Genomic DNA, 10,653 nt, shown 5'->3' with positions numbered 1-10,653 from the left:
CACGTTGTTTCCTCTCATGGGGAAAAATAGATGGTGAGGATATTTTGGGAAAACGTGCTTGGTTAAAATCACCCGTGACAATCAAGACTGCTTCGAGTTGAGAGGATTCTTGCTGGCTAATGTTCTTGTACAGTTCGCTGAGTGCTGCCTTGATGTTTGCTATGTACACAGTTGTGATAATAACACACGTGAATTCCCTCGGCATATAGTGGAGTCGGCATTTTAGCATCAGGAACTCCAGGTCGGGTGAACAGGCGCTCGAGATGTTTCAACTTCTGTACATCAGGAATTGTTGATGAGGAAGCATATGCCTCCCCCTACTCATACCAGATGCCGCCGTTCGATCCATACGGAAAATGGAAAATCCGTCTGGTTGAATAGCAGAGTCGAGTATATCATCCGTATGCCATCTCTGTAAAAACAAAGACAGCATTCCCTGATGTCCTTCTGCGATTGAAGCCTTTCTTCTAAGTTCCCAAAGTTAATTTTTCAGTGGTTAGACATCAGGATATTAGGAAGGCCGCGTTGCCTTTGGTCATCTTGGTCAGCAGCAACAGGTCAGCCCGCTGTACGGGGAACAAGGGAGCAAATATAATATCCCAGATCTGGGAGGCTGAAACTCGGTCTCCAGCTATAAGGCCTGCTCTGCCTCTAATTTGTGCAAAGAAAACCAGGTTGAAGAATGATACAAATAATTGTAAAAAATTCTGTGTGTGTGTGTGTTTACGTGTCTGTGTGTGTATGTGTCTGTGTGTGTGTGTTTGTTCGTGTCTGCCTGTGTGCGTGTGTGTGTGTAGTGTTTAAGGGGGTAGCTAACTTCAGGAAGATGGGGTGAAAATTACACCCATGCACACATGTCCAGAGAAAACACAGAGTGGATCACGCACTGGGAGGGAGTTAGCTACAGATCACTCTGAGACAAGCCCATGGAGAGATCCTGCACCCAGAGGGAAGCACTGTCTCTGGGCAGGGGGTGGAGCCATGGAGGGGGCTTGGGAGGTCGTAAACAATGGGAACGTTTCATAGACCCAATCTCAGAGGCCTGGGGCGTAGGAGACATCAGCACATCAACCGCCCAGACAGACAGACAGACGAGTCTGTAGAGCGATTATCTCTATACAGCCACTGGCTTCTCAGTGTACACTGGCCTTTTACAAGTGACAAAAAGGGCATTAGTAGGACAACTTGTAAATGTGTAAAAAAAGGCCATTCATAGACTTAACTTGGTTTTGAGATGGAGGATTGTTACACTACACCGTGTCAAATAGCCTGTGATCGTGCTTGAGAAACAGTCATCTGCTTTTTTATGGCATAGTTGTTTATACTGAGTTGTTTTTCCATATCATATTCATACATTAGATATGATGACATTACTGGGAAAAAGTTTTTAAAAGCTTGTTTAAAAGGCCTGTGAATGCCTCAATCCCCACTGCCCTTTAATATCATAATATCAAGCACATTGATAAAAACTATAGAGATGATTATTAAAGTGCTGTATTCTTTTTCTATTTTAGTTTAGTGTCCACAATCAGTTTTATTTGATTTAATTACATGGAGGGCTAACCTCTTGGAACACAGTGATCCGTGTAGTGTGTGGTGTGCATACCAAATGGCACTCTATCCCTTATGTAGTGCACTACTTTTGACCGGGGCCCATAGGGCTTGGTCAAATGTAGTGCACTATATAGGGAATAGGGTACCATTTGGAACACAATGTACAATGTGTGGTGTTACTAGCAGCCACTTTTTAAAATGCTCATTATCCCGTATTGCAGATATCCACATAATGGTGGAGTGTAAACCGTTTTGCAGAGAGAGGTCAACACAAAGTTAAATCATTGCAAACTCTTTATGGTCTCTTCAACAGTGTTGAAAGCCTTTGAAATGATTGTACATTAGAACACAAGGATTCATTTAGGGGGGCTTCAGTTAAGTACAGTATAACATCAATTTAATACTATAGGCCCTGCAACCAAGCGGGAGCAATATAACATTTTCAACAGACACCACAAATACACACGTATTGAATCAGTACATTCAATTATACAAAATATTTTCATCTTAAAGTATAGGAGATCATATCTTAATTCCAGAAAGAGATATCCTACAGTTCCCTTGCCAATGTACAAAACGACCACAGTTCTCTTACATTTGTACTACAGATCACAGAGTCAGAAATCATTGTGATCTTATGGATCAATCTCCAACGCAATACACTCCAGTTCCCCCTTTGCGTGTGTTGAGATCAGAGCGCCGCCCGCCCGCCACATCACAACACCCCCGCAATCCCAGACTGCCCCTCTCTGATCAAAGGTACAGCGTGTTTGTTCATACAGCCTGTTACTATGATAAAGGGGGTCCCTGTTACAATTAGGCTTTTTGCTTTCTTCCCCTCCAGATGTAATGGTCGCTGGTCAGACGCTGCCGGACAAAAGAGCATTGGCTCTGACCTCAGTTTAACTCTAATGATGGCGTCTTGACCGCTGGCATTCTTCTCTAAGTGATGAGTTCCAAATCAAATCAAATCAAATGTTATTGGTCACATACACATATTTAGCAGAAGTTATTGTTGGTGCAGTGAAATGCTTGTGTTCCTAGCTCCAATAGTGCAGTAGTATCTAACACTTGACAACAATACACACAAATCGAAAAATAAAAGAATGGAATTAAGAAATTTATAAATATTACACTATATATACAAAAGTATGTGGACACCCCTTCAAATGACTGCATTCGGCTATTTCAGCCACACCGTTGCTGACAGGTGTATAAAATCGAGCACACAGCCATGTAATCTCCATAGACAAACATTGTCAGTGGAATGGCCTTACTGAAGAGCTCAGTGACTTTTAACGTGGCATCGTCATAGGATGCCACCTTTCCAAAAAGTCAGTTCGTCAAATTTCTGCCCTGGTAGAGCTGCCCAGGTCAACTGTAAGTGCTGTTATTATGAAGTGGAAACTTCTAGGTGCAACAACGGCTCAGCCACTAAGTGGTAGGCCACACAAGCTCACAGAACGGGACCGCCGAGTGCTGAAGCATGTTCCGCGTAAAAATAATCTGTCTTCGGTTGCAACACTCACTACCGAGTTCCAAACTGCCTCTGGAAGCAATGTCAGCACCTGAACTGTTCGTCGGGAGCTTCATGAAATGGGATTCCATGGCCGAGCAGCCACACACAAGGCTAAGAGTACCATGCACAATGCCAAGCATCAGCTGGAGTGGTGTAAAACCTGCTGCCATTGGACTCTGGAGCGGTGGAAACGCGTCAGTGACAAATCGGGCCTCATCATCTGGCAATCCGACGGACGAATGTGGGTTTGGTGGATGCCAGGAGAAAGCTACCTGCTCCAGTGCATAATGCCAACTGCAAAGTTTGGTGGAGGAAGAATAATGGTCCAGGGCTGTTTTTCATGGTTTGGGCTAGACCCCTTAGTTCCAGTGAAGGAGGAGGCCTATAATCTTAACGCTACAGCATACCATGACATTCTTAATTTTTAAAAATGTTTTACCCTTTTTTCTCTCCAATTTCATGGTAGTTGGTAGTTATAGTCTTGTCTCATCGCTGCCACTCCCATACGGACTCGGGAGAGGCGAAGGTCAAGAGCCGTGCGTCCTCCAAAACACAACCCAACCAAGCCGCACTGCTTCTTGACACAATGCCCGCTTAATCAGCCACACCAATGTGTCAGAGGAAACACAGTACACCTGGCGACTGTGTCAGCGTGCATGCGCCCGGCCCGCCGCAGTAGTCGCTGGAGCGCGATGGGACAAGGACATCCCTGCTGGCCAAACCCTCCATTAACCCGGACGACGCTGGGCCAATTGTGCGCCGCCCCATGAGTCGCCCAGTTGCGGCCGGCTGTGACAGAGCCTGGACTCGAACCAGCATCTCTAGTGGCACAGCTAGCACTGCGATGCAGTGCATTAGACCACTGCGCCACTCGGGAGGCCTATACAATGACATTCTAGACGATTCTGTACTTCCAACTTTGTGGCAACAGTTTGGGGAAGGCCCTTTCCTGTTTCAGCATGACAATGCCTCGTACACAAAGCGAGGTCCATGCAGAAATGATTTGTCGAGATCGGTGTGGAAGAACTTGACCTTAACCCCTTAACCCCATCGAACACCTTTGGGATGAATTGGAACGCTGACTGCGAGCCAGGTCTAATCGCCCAACATCAGTGCCCGACCTCACTAATGCTCTTGTGGGTGAATGTAAGTAAGTCCAACATCTAGTGGATGTTCCAACATCTAGTGGAAAGTCTTCCCAGAAGAGCGAAGGCTGTTATAGCAGCAAAGGGGGGGTAACTCCAATTATATCGTATGATTTTGGAATGAGATGTTAGACGAGCTGGTGTCCACATACTTTTGGTCATGTAGTGTATGTATCTTTGAGGAAGGGTGACTAAGGGAGCATTTATGTTGAAGGATGTTACAGCAGTTAGTTGATGTGACCCCAACTACCACTACCACTGCACTGACTGACTACAGCCCGACATGATTGCTGTGTCCATGGGAACATACAGTAGGGATCATACTCAGCCCCCCCCCCTCCCCCTGCCCCCCTCTCCTCCCCAGTCACCCCCTCCCCTCTCCTCTTCCTGCTATCTGCAGGGCCAATCTACAGCCCTGCTATTATGATTCCTGTACTCAGTGTATTCCAGGCCGATTTAAAACATCAACACCATCAATCACCCAGGCAGAGGGGCCGAGCAGCTGGCTGAACCTCTGCTGTCTATCCGCAAGGCCTATTTGTCTTCCGGGGCACATCTGATTCGCATGCTTACCCCTTTCCCCTCTGTCTCACCCCTTTCCCCTCTCTCACCCCTTTCCCCTCTGTCTCACCCCTTTCCCCTCTGTCTCACCCCTTTCCCCTCTGTCTCACCCCTTTCCCCTCTCCCACCCCTTTACCCTCTGTCTCACCCCCTCACTACTACCCATTTCCCTTCCACCTAACCCCTCTACTACCCCAGTAATGTTCGTAGTACTGTCCCTACGGAAGGAGATGATTGTATGGACACACTTAACAAAATATAGACTGCTGCTTTCTCTTGGGGCTCTCTGTCTAAGCTGAGAGAAAGAGGTGCTACTCTTTTTTTCTTCCCCGGTGGACTCTGCGCTTTTGCTGACTGTGTGCTTGTGTCCAGGACGTTGATAATAGTTCCCTTTTCCTTTTTTTGTTTGCTGTTGTAGGATATTATACCAAAAAATGCAAATGTTGCCTACAAATGAACAAACAAATAAACACTTAACAGAGAAACTATGAGTCATAGCTCTATAAAAACGTTGTCTAAGACGGTTACCACGCTCTCATAAACAACAGAAATATTTGAGTTTCTGTATGCTCCAGGAAAAAAAGTTAGCCTATTTCTACTTTTGGACCACATACACTCTAATTCTAGAGTAGAATGGAGTTAATATGTCAATAAAAACAATGGACACGGTCAATAAAGAGGTAAGTCTGTCATAAACTGACAACACAAGAGCATTAGCTGTATCTACTAAATGTCATGTCACCAATTCTGTCTAGCACACAAACGTGAAGTATTTTGTTTTCATGACTGTTACTGCAAGCTTAGAAAGTGCATTCACCCAGAACTACCTTTTCAATATCACTGCACAATGCAATATCACTGCAAAGTGCAATATCACTGCACAATGCAATATCACTGCACAGTGCAATATCACTGCACAATGCAATATCACTGCACAGTGCAATATCACTGCACAATGCAATATCACTGCACAATGCAATATCACTGCACAGTGCAATATCACTGCACAGTGCAATATCACTGCACAATGCAATATTACTGCACAATGCAAAATCACTGCACAATGCAATATCACTGCACAATGCAATATCACTGCACAATGCAATATCACTGCACAGTGCAGCTGACAGAACTGCAAGGAGAGGAACTGAAGCTAACAAACCCCACAAAGCCCATCAATGTCAGAACGTCTGATGCAATGGAGGGATGTGTCATCAATTTCCTCCTTGACCCTCATGTATGGCCTGAGAACGTCCCAAATGGCACCCTTTTCCCTATATAGTGCACTACTTTTGACCAGGGCCCATATGGTAGTACTGCACTATATAGGGAATGGAGTGCCATTTCAAATCAAATCAAATCAAAGTTTATTTGTCACGTGCGCCGAATACAACAGGTGTAGACCTTACAGTGAAATGCTTACTTACAGGCTCTAACCAATGGTGCGGAGAAAAAAGAAGGTATGTGTGTGTGTGTGTAGGTAAGTAAAGAAATAAAACAACAGTAAAAAGACATTTGAAAAAAAGAGTAGCAAGGCCATATACAGACACTTGTTAGTCAGGCTTATTGAGGTAGTATGTACATGTGGACGCAACTTTGGTGTTCTACAGGACCTTCTTCTTCGTCCCTCTACAGCCGGCTGAGAGGAGCCTGACCTGGGGGCAGAAAGAAGGACGTATTTGTATAAACACCCCAAACGAAAGTCTATGCTTTTTCCTCTGCCTTCAGCTCTGCCTTGGAAACAAGTGCAGCACAGTGCTGGGAGTGTGTCTGTTGGACCAGACTGGTCACGCTATCTCCTCCAAGCCCCCAACAGACACTGTCCCAGCTCCCCAGACAGCCAGCTGCAGAACTGCCTGGGACATGCAGACAGAGAGGGTCACCATCATTAGGCCAATGAGGGAATAAGTGGACGTACTGCCTTGTGTGTGTGTGTGTGTGTGTGTGTGTGTGTGTGTGTGTGTGTGTGTGTGTGTGTGTGTGTGTGTGTGTGTGTGTGTGTGTGTGTGTGTGTGTGTGTGTGTGTGTGTGTTTGATAAGGGCTTGGACACTTGAGGGTATGCCACAACTAGCACACCACCCGGCAACCCCACTACTCTTTTCCAGAACAGTTTACACAACTTGGACCACTTGGTCTCACACAACTTTATTTGCCTGTAAATCATTTTCCAACATCACATTCAAAAAGTAAAATTTTGGATTATAAACGATTTATTATAAACTGGGTGGTTTGAGCCCTGAATGCTGATTGGCTGAAAGCCGTTGTATATCAGACCGTATACCACTGGTATGACAAAACAATAATTTTTACCCTTCTAATTATGTTGGTAATCAGTTTATAACAGCAATACGGCACCTTGGGGGTTTGTGGTATATGGCCAATATACAAATCAAATTGTATTTGTCACATGCGCCAAATTCAACCTTACAGTGAAATGCTTACTTACAAGCAATTAACCAAAACTGCTTTAAGAAGTTTTAAGAAGAAAAAAAAAGTGTTAAGTAAAAAATAGATAAGTAAAAAAAAAAAGAAAATAAAAGTAACAAATAATGAAACAGCAGCAGTAAAATAACAATAGCGAGGCTATATACAGGGGGTACCGGTACAGAGTCAATGTGCGGGGGCACCGGTTAGTCGAGGTAATTGAGGCAATATGTACATGCAAGTAGAGTTAAAGTGACTATGCATAGATAATAAACAGAGAGTAGCAGCAGCAAAAAAGAGGGGTCTGGGTATCCCTTTGATTAGCTGTTCAGGAGTCTTATGGATTGGGTGTAGAAGCTGTTAAGAAGCCTTTTGGACCTAGACTCACTCTGCGGTAGCAGAGTGAACAGTCTATGACTAGGGTGGCTGGAGTCTTTGACCATTTTTAGGGCCTTGCGAAGTGCCTAAGAACAGCCCTTAGCCGTGGTATATTGGCCATATATCACACCGCCTCGGGCCTTGTTGCTTAAATAGAACATGTTTCACAAAGCCTCAAAAGCCAAAACGAACTGTTAACTGGCAGCCATTCAAAAAAAGGCACACCACTCTCACTGTACTAATGAACTAAAACTAGCTTTAATTCAAAGCCATAAATAAAATACAATCAAAGTTATATGGTCACATACACAGTTTAACAGATGTTATAGCAGGTGCTGCGAAATGCTCCTAACAACGCAGTAAAATGTCAAACACACAAACAAATTAAACAAAGAACAAGAAATAAATAATTGTCAGAAGGAATACAGCAATACAGCAATATTCTATGAAAAGAAAAGCAGCTGCTAGGCTGAAAATAATGAGCCCAATAACAGAAATAAATACATGGAAAAGGGAAATACCTAGTCAGTTGCCTTCAACTGAAATGTATCTTCCACATTTAACCCAACCCCTCTGAATCAGAGAGGTGCGGGGAGCTACCTTAATCGACATCTACGTCTTGGGCGCGGGGAGCAGTGGGGTAACTGCCTTGCTCAGGGGCAGAACGACAGATTTTTACCTTGTCAGCTCGGGGATTCAATCCTGCAACCTTTCGGTTACTGGCCCAACGCTGTCACCACTAGGCTACCTGCCGCCCTGCATTCTGCTCAGCTGAATCAATTAACACAATCAAGCATTTCATAGGCCTATTAAGGTATAATAATATAATAAAATGCACAAAATAGAATGTGCTCGTTTTGGAGAATATGATTGATATCTTATTTTCTAAATCAGATTTTGCCCTATTCAATCTACTTTCCATAAAATACACAAACACTTTGAATGTCTATCTTCCAGAGCTTAACCCTATTGTGTATTTGCAAGCATTCAATGAAAGAACAAGGGCTGCTGGTGGGAGAGGGGGGAGTATAATTATAACAAGCACAAAATGGACCCTTGGCATTCTTCTTTCTTTGAAAAATCTTAATGGCAAATCACCCCTTTCCCTTTCACCTCCTAGTGTTTCATCTGCAGTCTACACAGAGTGCTCAGGCCTGCCTAAACGCTTGTCATTGGCCGAGCCATTTAAGCTTTGCCTTTGGCCATACTCTCGAAAATTATTATTGGTTTCTTGCCCTGGACTTCCAAACACATAAGTGGGGCTTGGTACTCCTCCTTTGTGATCAATTTGAGAACCCAGACAGAGCTGTGTCCACAGTTTAGATCTATGTGGGCTGTAGTGGGCTCTGTAGCAGTGGACGGGTTTGTTCAGTGTTACTAATGGCTGTGCACACAATCTGGCCAACACGATAAATCATACACATCTTAACATTTTCCACCCTCCCTGGGTTGCAGTGTGAGAGCGAACCATCATTCTCACCGTTATAAAGTCACATTTAAAGCTGAAGGCCTACGTTGCAGGTCAGAAAATCAATCTGAAAGCTCATTCAATTCGCCCCACTTTCTTAATTGAGGTAGTTTATGCAAAAAGGACTCTATTTGTCTGCTTGAGAATTCTGAAATTGATTGTAAACACACATGGTGCATCCCGGTTCAAAAACTCAATGAAGGAGAAGAAACAATTATTGAACAGTAATGACTTTGCTGCGCTGGGGGAAGCCCCTTCCGTGCATGCCTACTCTTGCATACTTCCTCTCCTTTTTATAATTAACCACCTCAGTGCAAATAACTTGTGAGGTGAATCCAAATTTTATATGGTAAACTTTACATATTGTTTGCAAGATACAAACATAGAGGAAACTGACTACTTGTGTTCATTCGATTCCTGCAGACCGCCTTTAAAACCTCTACAGGATGGGTGGGTCCCACGCGGGCCGGTTGAGCTAGCATAGGCTAATGTGATTAGCCTGAGGTTGTAAGTAGCAAGAACATTTCCCAGGACATAGACATATCTGACATTGGCAGAAAGCTTAAATTCTTGTTAATCTAACTGCACTGTCCAATCAATTTACAGTAGCTATTATAGTGAAATAATGCCATGCTATTGTTTGAGGAGAGTGCACAGTTAGGAACTTGAAAATGTATGAATAAACCATTAGGCACATTTGGGCGGTCTTGATACAAAATTTACAACATGTGTATTCATGTGATATTTGAGTGACAAAAAATGACAACATCTATTTGCATTTTTTTTTTTTTTATAAATAAAAAAACACTAGTTGATCTGGACATTTCTGATTGCATAATAGAAAATGCACCTTGTGCATTCTACTATTACAACTTTCAAGAGTAAGTTTAAAGCCGGACTGAGTTCCCCCCCTGCCGACCATTGCTCTAGAGGGTCGGGGACAAAGACACATTGGTGGCATGGAGAGGTGTGGGGGATGGCGGTTGTTGGTTTTGATAAAATACTAATAATTACAACTCTGTAAATAACCCAGCCAAGCTGTGAAAACACAGGAGCACTGACCTCTGTAGAGAAGAGAAAGGAGAGGAAAGGAGAGGAGCGGATAGGAGAGGAGGAGAAACAAGACTAAAATGTGACCAATGGGATCTGGACACTGGGGCAACTCCGAACCCAGGTGACCACCATCAGTCCCTGCACCCTCGGCCGTCTCGCCGCCTTGTGGGACTAATTACTTAATAAGTAGCTGTTAGAGGTTTCCTGGACATAGTCCAGACCCTACAGAGGCCCTCAGCGCTGCTGCAGACCCCCACGAACACAAGGAGAGCTTCATTTATCAATCAGACCAATCAGGAGGCCACTTCCTTGGTTAGGGACGAATCGGAAAGCCACATGTTGGGGATTACATGTCGGAATTCCATAATGATGTAAAACCACCTGAATAAAATTAACAATAGAGTTATTGATTAGATTAAAATAACAACCCAGAGAGTTGCATTGATACATTTGATGCTTGATTCATAAAAGATACAGTAAAAAAATGTGCACAATTCACACCATGGCTACAATCGAGCGAGTGTCACGCCCTGACCTTAGAGATCCTTTT

Source organism: Salvelinus namaycush, chromosome 32, assembly GCF_016432855.1.
Source record: "Salvelinus namaycush isolate Seneca chromosome 32, SaNama_1.0, whole genome shotgun sequence".
Taxonomy (NCBI): domain Eukaryota; kingdom Metazoa; phylum Chordata; class Actinopteri; order Salmoniformes; family Salmonidae; genus Salvelinus; species Salvelinus namaycush.
Note: the sequence above shows the minus strand (reverse complement) of the source record.